General features: G+C 59.6%; 1 long non-coding RNA gene across 1 annotated transcript; it reads right to left on the bottom strand.

Annotated features, from left to right (window-relative positions):
- Nucleotides 1–4,124: 4,124 nt before the first annotated feature.
- Nucleotides 4,125–6,207, bottom strand: LOC130608165 (uncharacterized). Its single transcript, XR_008974460.1, has 3 exons — nt 6,101–6,207; nt 5,076–5,223; nt 4,125–4,206 (listed from the first exon to the last, which is right to left on the bottom strand). It is a non-coding gene; the product is annotated as an uncharacterized LOC130608165 (long non-coding RNA).
- Between the last annotated feature and the right edge of the window lie 2,608 nt (nt 6,208–8,815).

Consider the following 8,815-nt stretch of genomic DNA (forward strand, 5'->3'; position numbering starts at 1 on the left):
AGTTTCTATGGGGCTGCAGTGAGGCTCTGTGTAGCTCTCCATGTAACTGGGCAGCAATGTGAAGCTGTTTTTTTGGCTGCTTCTCAGCAGAAGGGGACCCAGGCCCACATCCCAGGCACTCCCCACACCAAGCCCTTTGGGAACCCTGCCCTCACAGGCTTATAGCCCAGGAGTAGGGAGCCATGGGGCAGCTCCCCAACACCCCCCGACCCAAGGGAAGGGCCGGAGCAGCTTAGGGGATGGGGATGTGAGGTGCCACAAGGTGCCCTGGGGCCACTAGAGCAGTACCAGGATGGTGCTTGGACCAGGAGCAGAAAAGTCTTCCTTGCTGCCTCAGAGTGTTGGCGGCTGCCACATCCCAGCAGGACTGTGGCCCAGCATTGCTCTGAGTGCTTGGGTGGATTTAGAGTCAGGATACTGCTGAATTGGCTCAAATATGGCGAGTCTGCTCCAGCTCACCTGGTACAAATGGGGCCACAGTGGGCACAGGGTCTGGGGGAATACCAAGGGGGCTCCAGCCATGCCTGGTCACCTCCCCTGAACCTGGATGGGGGTCGCCTCCCCCAGCCTCTCTGTGTGCGAGTTTGATGGACACATCTCCCCATTAGCCCAATCTGATGCACTTCAAAGCCAAGAGCAGAGCCGAGCTCCAGCCCTGGGGTAGGACCCGCCTGCCCTGGGGACATTAGTGGCAGGCAAGGGGACAAGCGGGCAGCCGGGGGTGGCAGTGGGAATGGTGAGAGATTCCTCCGGGAATGTGCACTTCCCATAAAGAGGCTGGTTCCGGGAAGCTATCGAGGCTGAGATGCTCCGCACCTGAGCCATCAGTGCGGTGATTACGGGGCCACTCAAGGCCCCTGGGAACCCTTTTGTCTCCAGCCAGGTCTGCTTCCACCCGGCGGTGATTTTGGAGTTCTTCTCCCCTCCAAGTCCACAATTGCGGGGCCATTTGCATCTAAAATAGGACCTGGGCCCTTGAGCAGCTCCTGATAGCGGGGGCTCGGCGCTTGCTCGGGCACTAAACCCGCTAATGCAATCAGAGGGGCCGGAGGCTTCTGCATATCAAAGGTCCCGGGCTCTCTTATAGCATCCTCCCGGCCACAAACCTCCCCTCCTCCGACTTTCATCACCGCCTCGGTGGTTGTCACGCCGCTCAAGGCAGCCCCTGGCCGCGGGAAAGCCCAAGGAGCAGGGATGGAGAAGGGGCGTCAGCCCTCCCTGGGTGCCGCGATGGGGATACCTTTATGTCTGCACCCTGCTCCAGCACTCTGCTGCTGAGGATTCCCTCCCTATAGACCAGCATGGAGGAGCTCTGGTCCCCATGCATGTTGTGGAGGAATGTGGCCATGGACAGGCTGGGGAGGGGTGCAGCCCCCACCACCCACCCGGAGCCAGGAGCACCCACAAACACTGTGACTCATGTGTGGGGTTAGTAACAACATCCTAAAGGAAACTGGCTGGAGCAGCCCTGGTCCACATTCCCTGTGCCAGGGAGTGGCACCGTCCTCATCCCGCTGTGAGGTGTCCCTAGGGAAAGGGCCGGCAGCCTCGTTGCCAAATACCAGGAGAGCACTGCTTGACATCCACCTAACGGGGTGCTGGGTGCTGAAGGCTGGGCTGTGTGGGATGGCCAGCACCCCAAGGTGGCCTGGCCGTGGTTGCTGCATCTTCCAAGGTGTGCTTGTAGCTCCATCAGCATCTTCTCCTCTTGAAAAGTGCTTTCCTCCTTGCTTATACTCTATGCACCATCCAGGGCTCCTCCAGAGCACCTTCCCTGTGTGCAGAGAGGACACTGCCCCATGGCCCAAGGTAGCCATGCAGAGATGTGGTCCCATGTGCTAATGTGCTGGTGGCACTGTGCCTCCAGGTCAGGACAGGAAAGCCCCTTTGGGTCATTGAATAATCCTTGCCATAGGCAGGTGCTGGAAACCAAGCCTTGTCTGGATGGGGTCCTGGCTACAGCTTTCCTGGTGTCCATCTCTATCAGTGTCCCAGGTCTGCTGGAGAGATGGCATGGTGCTCCTGAAGGGACACAAGGATACCTCTGCAGTACCACAGGAGCACTGCCTGCGCTGGCTTAGTGCCATGCAGGGAGCTGGCTCACAGCTCCTGGCCAGCAGTCGGCTCTCACAGCAAGCACAGCTGCTGCCCCATCCTTCTCCATAACCATCCTTCTCCACCATAACTGATGGCACTGGGGGGAGCCAGCAACTCCCAACCCTCTGCACCCCTTTGTACGGATCAGGATGAGGAACATCAAGTGCCTGCACAAGGGATGGGGCCCCACCACTGCCTGCACCGTGCCTGATTTGACCTGCTGGAGGTGGGGATGGGCCGAGGAGCCCTCAGGAAGGAATCCCGGGCAGGGGAGCAGGTTTTGCTATGCCTGCCACCTGCTCAGTGCTGCCCGGTGTGCATGGTGAGTGTGGCAGGACACTGGGTGACTGTGGCAGTCCCACCCTGGTAGGGAAAGCTGACACTGACTCACTGCCCTCACCAGCCCTACCTGCTGGGTGACTCCTGCACCCTGTCCCATGCCTCCTGCCAGCCCCTCTGTGCTCTATATAGCAGCAGCTGCGGGCCGATACCCTGCAGGGTGCTGGGAGGATGCTGGTGGGGATGGCTGCCACCTGTGTGAGATGTCTCTTGAACCTGAGGATGGAGGGACCACACCACACCCTATGGCAAAGGCTGCACCACTGTCACCCTCCTCCTATGCTTTGTGGTGTCTGATTCAAGTCAGGAGCAGGAGAAAGTCCTCTGGGGGCAATACACACTCAACCCCTTCTGCAGGGTCCCTCCAGACTCCTGCTGCCAGCCAGTGCATGGGGCAGGGAGAGGGGGAGCCCTTTTGGGACTGTCCCTGTCCCCAGAGCAGTGTCTGGCTGCCCCAGGGCTTGCAGGGGTGTGTTGTGTATGTATCCCAGAGGAAGGATGCAGGCAGCACGTGCACGCATCCAGGATGGAAAGTCACGTTGGTGGTCAGTCCCCATTTTAGGAAGGGGGCCCTAGGTAGGGATGGGGCAGCAGGCAGGAGGTGGGGAGGGGATGGGTTTGGAAACCTCCCCAGCAGGTTTCGCAGGGGCTAGCTCCCCTGCACAGCTCTGCTGCAGCAAGCTGCTACCTGTCTCAGTGCAACAGGCTCTCATCGTGTGCGATATGCTCTGGTCTCACCATGTCCAGGGTGGTAGCAAGCCCAAGAGCAGCCCTGAGCATGCATGAGGCCCAGAACCCTGAGGTGATTGCAGCAGGGAGGACATGGGATGGGAAGAGTTATGCCCAGGGTCTGGCAGCAGTCAGAGCAGGGGCCAAGCCCTGCCTGCCCAGCCATCCTGCACAAGTCCTGCAGGCACCCAAGCTCCTGGGGACCTGCAGCAGCTCTCAGCCAGCTCCCCCAGGCTGCAAGAGTACAGCCTTGGGTGCACTGATGCTGCTCCCTGTGCTCCCACAGCTAAAGATGAGTCGCATGAACCAGCGCATGGGGCCATGGACCCTAAAACCTGCTCTAGACAGGTGTGGGGTGACAGCATGGGTGGTGGTAGGGGGCTGCAGGAGAAGCTGGGTTTAGTGGGGGCTGGTTTCTGCAGGCAGGACTGGGCCGTTGGACCCCAACTCTGCTGGTGGTGCTGGTGGTGGTGCTGGTGGTGGTGCTGGATAAACCTCTTGGTTTGCATTTTTGGGGGTCTCCTGCAGCCCTGCTCCATCCTGGAGGCTGAGTACAGCGAGGGGCAGAGCAGAGGGATCAAAGGGGCGGGGGAGAGGAGCAGCTCCTGAGTTGTGGCTCATTATCTGTTATTAACATCTGTAATCTCCCGGAGAGCAAACTGAGATTTACAGCCTGTTATTAGGCTGTTACTCAACCTGTTGTGCAACAGCTCCATTTAAAAAAAAACTGAATGTGATTAATAGCCCGCTAATAAGGGGGAAATCTCTCCTATTTAATTCAAACAGCTTCTTCTTCAGCTCTTCAGGAAGGTATGAGCTCTGAGCTCAGGTTCCCAGGCTGGCTCCTGGGATCCCCTGGGACCCTCCATGCCTCAAGACACCAGCACTGGATGGGGGCCCTTGGCAGCAGTTGGTGCAGCTCCCGCTAACATGTCTGGGCTCTCAGGTCCCAAAGGGTGTGCAATTGCCGCTTCCTTCCAGTGCTGGCTCCAAGAAAAGGGGGGTTCCAGCTGGTCCCCGGCCATTCCCTGTGGTCACCCTCTGGAAGAGGTGGAAACTGAGTCAGCTGCGGTTCTTATCCGAGCATCTCACTTTTTGTTTGGCCGTGACTCGCTCCTGACTCACTTTGACCCCGCAGCTTCATGCCCTTCTGCCTTTCACTGCCCGTGGCCCGAAGGGTGCCCTCTGCCCCCAGATGTCCTACCCCAGCTACAGCATCACTTCTTGGCTCACATCCACTTTTCCAGGCACCCAGACCTGCCTGTAAACACCTCCCTTGCTGTAAGACTACCGCATGGGAGTGCTCTCTGGTTCCTGAACCACTTTTCCACTGGGACTTCGCCTTTCCAACCTGCCCTTAGTAGGATAGGGAAAAGCAGGCAAGCGCCCCTATCCTTCACATCAAATCTCTGCACACTTCATCCCATCTGTGCCCCAAGGACCTGTCCCTGCTCCAGGAGGGGACCATCAGCACACTCTCGTGTGGAAGAGAAGATGCCAACAACCCCCTTGCACTTTGCAGCCTGGATTTGGCCCCTGTTGCTCAGTCAATGGCCTCATTCATCTGGCTTTTGACCTGGTGACTGAGCACTGTGGTTAACTGGATTGCAGCCAGGCTCATTCTTACCTCTGCTGTCAGCCTGAGTCCTGCCTGCACTCCTGGGATGCTCCAGGAAAGCCACCACTTGAGATCCACCTCTCTACAGCCTTTCCCTCTCCCTGTGGCATCAAATTCCTTGGCCACTTCTCTTTGGACACACACTGACCCTTCCCAGAAGGACTCACAAATTCTGTCCTAGGTGAAGAGTGCAGGTACCCAAGAGCTGCTGCCACTGCCTGCTCTTGTGGGGTCTTCCCCATCCCTGGTTGAAGGTAACATCACCTCCAAATACCTGTGCTCTGGGTCTTACCAGAAATAGCTGCTTTCCAGAGCCATCCTCTGCCTGTCCGGGGGCGGTTGGAGGCATTTAGCAGCAGAGAAGCAGCTCATGCCACATCCAAATGACACCCTGGGAGGGCTAGGAGATGTCTGGGCAACTTCTTCCAGCAGCATAAGGTCTGTTTGGCAGCAAACGCTCCAGGGGAGGGCTGGGCTGGGGTCCCACAGGGCACGGGGCAGCATCCATGGGCAAGGGGGCAGTAGCACATCACAATGGGGGACACAAGCCTAGAGCTGGAGTCCCCAGTTCCCACTCCTGGCCATCTTGCAAGCTTTGGTTCACCCTGCCCAGCCGCTATCACCCACCCATGGAGCTGCCGTCGACCACCATCACCCAGTGCAGGGCTGCAGCGGGCAGGACCTGGGTACATGGACCCTGAGCACCCAAAAGCTGCGGGCAAGCGGGTGGGCAGCCGCACCGTGGTTGCTCAATGCTGCGGAAGAAGGCGAGCTGAACCCGTCCCCACGACCCACACACTTAATTAGGGCCTACCTGCGGTGCCTCGTCAGCAGGGTGCCCTCACTGCCCCAGCCAAGCGTGGCTGCGTGGAGCCTGGCCGTGCTGGCAGGCCTGGCCCTGCCTGCGCCTCACGTGGCACCGCAGCCCGGCTGCATTTCCCACATTCCTGCCAGCTCTGAGTCACCGGCACCTCTGCTGCCAAAACCCTTGCCCGCGCCTGGCCCTGCCGCCAGCTTGTGCTGGCTCCGGTGCCCGCGCATGGCTCCGTGCAACACCATGGGTACTGTCCCTGTGAGGATGCTCCAGGCTGCCCTACCAAGCCCCAGAGCTGGGTTTCCCACCCTAGACCCCAGCAGGGCAAATGGTTCTGCCATGCCCTGGGGATGCTTCAGTGCATCCTGTGGGGAGCTTGAAGGGCACCCACCCTTGTACCCTTTGCCCCAGGGAGCCCATGGAAAGGGTTTGCATCCTCCACCAGTGCTTCCCAGCTCCGGGCACTGCCTCCCTAACCTCCTGCTGCCTCCTGCCAGGCTCACTGGGGTGCCTGACTCTTTCGAAGAGCACAGTGGTGCTGCCAGCAACCTCACCCTGCTGGCAGCCAGTCTGCCCAGCCCTGGCCCCTGCTCAGGGCCACAGGCACTGCCCCACATCCCCATCCAACCACACCAGGAGTGGCATTCCCCAGCACTAGGGCTGGCCTGGCATCTGCAAAAGTAGCCATGACAGAGGCGTCAGGCACATGGGAAGCACTTGTCTGGTAGTAGTGGGCACCAGAGAGGTTGTGGGGATGGGGTGCGGAGGAAGGGGTGCATGGGGGTCCCCCCTACATTCTCCCCAGCAGCCCCTCAGGACGGCTCACTGTCAGCAGGGAGCACATGTGCTTCTCCTGCCACTGTGCCACCAGTCCCAGCGTGGCACTCCCCAGATCTACTGTGGGGCCTGGCAAACCTGTGCCAAGGATTGTTGAGACCTGGCCCAGAGCTGGAGCAAGGTGTGACCCCCAGAATACCATGGCAGTGACCCCCAGCCTGGATGCCCTCCTGTGGGGCCATGGGCTTCACACCAATATCAGCATGTGCAGCATGTACCAGCACCGGTACCAGTGGTGGCTGAGCCAGGGACAACATGGCCATGTGTGTGGAAGCCACGTGGGTGGAGGACGGGTCCAGGCGAACAGGACATCATAGCACCTCCCCAGCCCTGTGCTGGGACAACTGGATGGGGGATCAGTCTGCATATGGGATGGAAAGGAGTGTGGGGACGTGTGGTAGGGGTGTGTGTGGTCTGGCGGTGCCCGTGGGGGTGTGCCATATGTCTGTCCCTATGACACATGTGAACCCAAACTGAGCCATGGGGCAGGGGAGGTGAGAGGTAAAGAGGTGAGTGGGCACATGGTGGGGTTGCATGCATGAGGTACGTATGGCAGGGGGGTACATGGTGTGGGGTCTGGGTAGAGTACCCATGGATCTGGTGGGTGCGCATGGTGTGTATGTGACATAGAAATGTATATAGGACATACATTGGTGTGAGTGTTGCACATGCTTTCAGATGGGGGCATTTGTGGGGTGCATATTTGGTATGGAGGACACTGATATACACACAGTGAGTTTGGAGGAGGTGCGTGTGTGTAGGCTGCGTATGCAAGTGGGGCATGTGTGCAGGCATGTGCATAGCACCTAGGAGGATGCAGTAGAGTAGGGTGCAGGGGGTGTGCACATAGGTGGTGTGTGTTACACAGCAGTGTGCACTGCAAGGTGCATGCGATGTCATGGCATGTGTCCATCCACCTGCACACACATGCAAGTGTCCCTAGCAGCAGCTTCCGGTGCGCAGCAGTGTTTCAGTGAGCACCACCAGTGGGTTGGTGAGCTCTTGTGTGAGCAGGTAGCTGGGGACCAGCCCCAAGCCCTTCCTGGTGCCTCTCCCAGGAGCAGTGGCTCCAAAGTCACGACACAGGGGCCAGGCTGTCTCTTTCCGGCTGTTTCCCAGCCTGTCAGGCCAGTCATGTTGGGTCTTGCCGCGATTTCCCGGATGGCTGCTTGGCACCTGCCTCTTCCCCATCCGGATGGGCAAGTTCCTGGAGCACCAAGCTGGGGCAACGCATCACCCTGGCCCTTGTACTGCCTCCCTGGCTCCATGCCCGGGCTCCAGCATCCCACCCCAGCGCTGGATGGCTCTGTACTGTGCTGTGGCCGCCCTGCTGAGTGATGCTGGGCGGGCAGTGAGGCACTGGGGCTGCGAGTGCTGCAGGCAGGCACTGAGTCATACCAGGGAAAAACCTGCCACCTCTGTGCCGGGTGGTTGGGGTGGCTGGACTGGATGGACAAGTCAGGCCTGGGCGGGCAGTGCGGCACTGTGTATTTGCCACTGTGGCTGGAGGATGTCCCGGGATCGGTGTTGTTGAGGACGGGCATCTCCCAGTGCTGGAGCTGGGGATGAGGTGCCCACTGCACGGGGGCTGCCCCAGGGCTGGGAGCTGGACAGGCAGAGCCAGGCTGGGATGGCCCCAGTGAGCCAGGCTATCCCTGCCACTGTGCATGATGGTACCAGCCACACAGGGATGCTTGGCCTTAAGGAGAGTCCAGATCTTTGGCCAAATTCACACTGCCCATGGAAAACCTCTTTGTCCACAGCTCTGCACCAGGAGTGAGGACATGGTTTTGGGCAGAGGGTGTATCTACAGCCACAGGCGGGCACAGGGGAGCTGCTCGCTGTGCTGAGCCCTGCCCTGCCTCCCTGTCACTGCAGCCTGCCCAGGGCAACTCAGGCCGTGCCCCACCGTTCATGCCCTGGTAGAGGGGGAAACTGAGGCAGGGAGTGTAGTGGAAGAGATGTGCTGGGTTAAGCCCAAAGGGAGAAAGCATGGAGCCAGCAACCCTGCCCAGCCCTGGGCACTGCCAGAGCATCCTTCAGGGAGAGATGGAGATGGGGCTCAGGTACTGTGGTGATGCCAGACCCATTTCAGCATCCCCAGCAGCCAGGGGACTGTCCTAGGGACAATCCCCTCCAGGCCATGCAAGGCCTTCCTGGCCACACCAGGTGGGACATGGGCTCTTGGCTGGGGTAGGGGAGGTATGCACCCCCAGGAATTAAGTGAAGGGAAAGGTTTGGAGCAGCCCATGGGAGGGAGGAGTGGGGCTGTGACTGCTCCATCATTGACTGCTGAGTCAGGGTCTCCTTCCTGAGCAAGTGAGGCCAGATCCTGGCTGGCAGAGAAGGGATATAGCCCTGTGGTGCCCAGAGGCTGGGCC

This window comes from Pezoporus wallicus, unplaced genomic scaffold, assembly GCF_028554395.1.
Source record: "Pezoporus wallicus isolate ANWC-B61680 ecotype Strahan unplaced genomic scaffold, APGP_CSIRO_Pwel_v1 contig_13480, whole genome shotgun sequence".
Lineage (NCBI taxonomy): Eukaryota > Metazoa > Chordata > Aves > Psittaciformes > Psittacidae > Pezoporus > Pezoporus wallicus.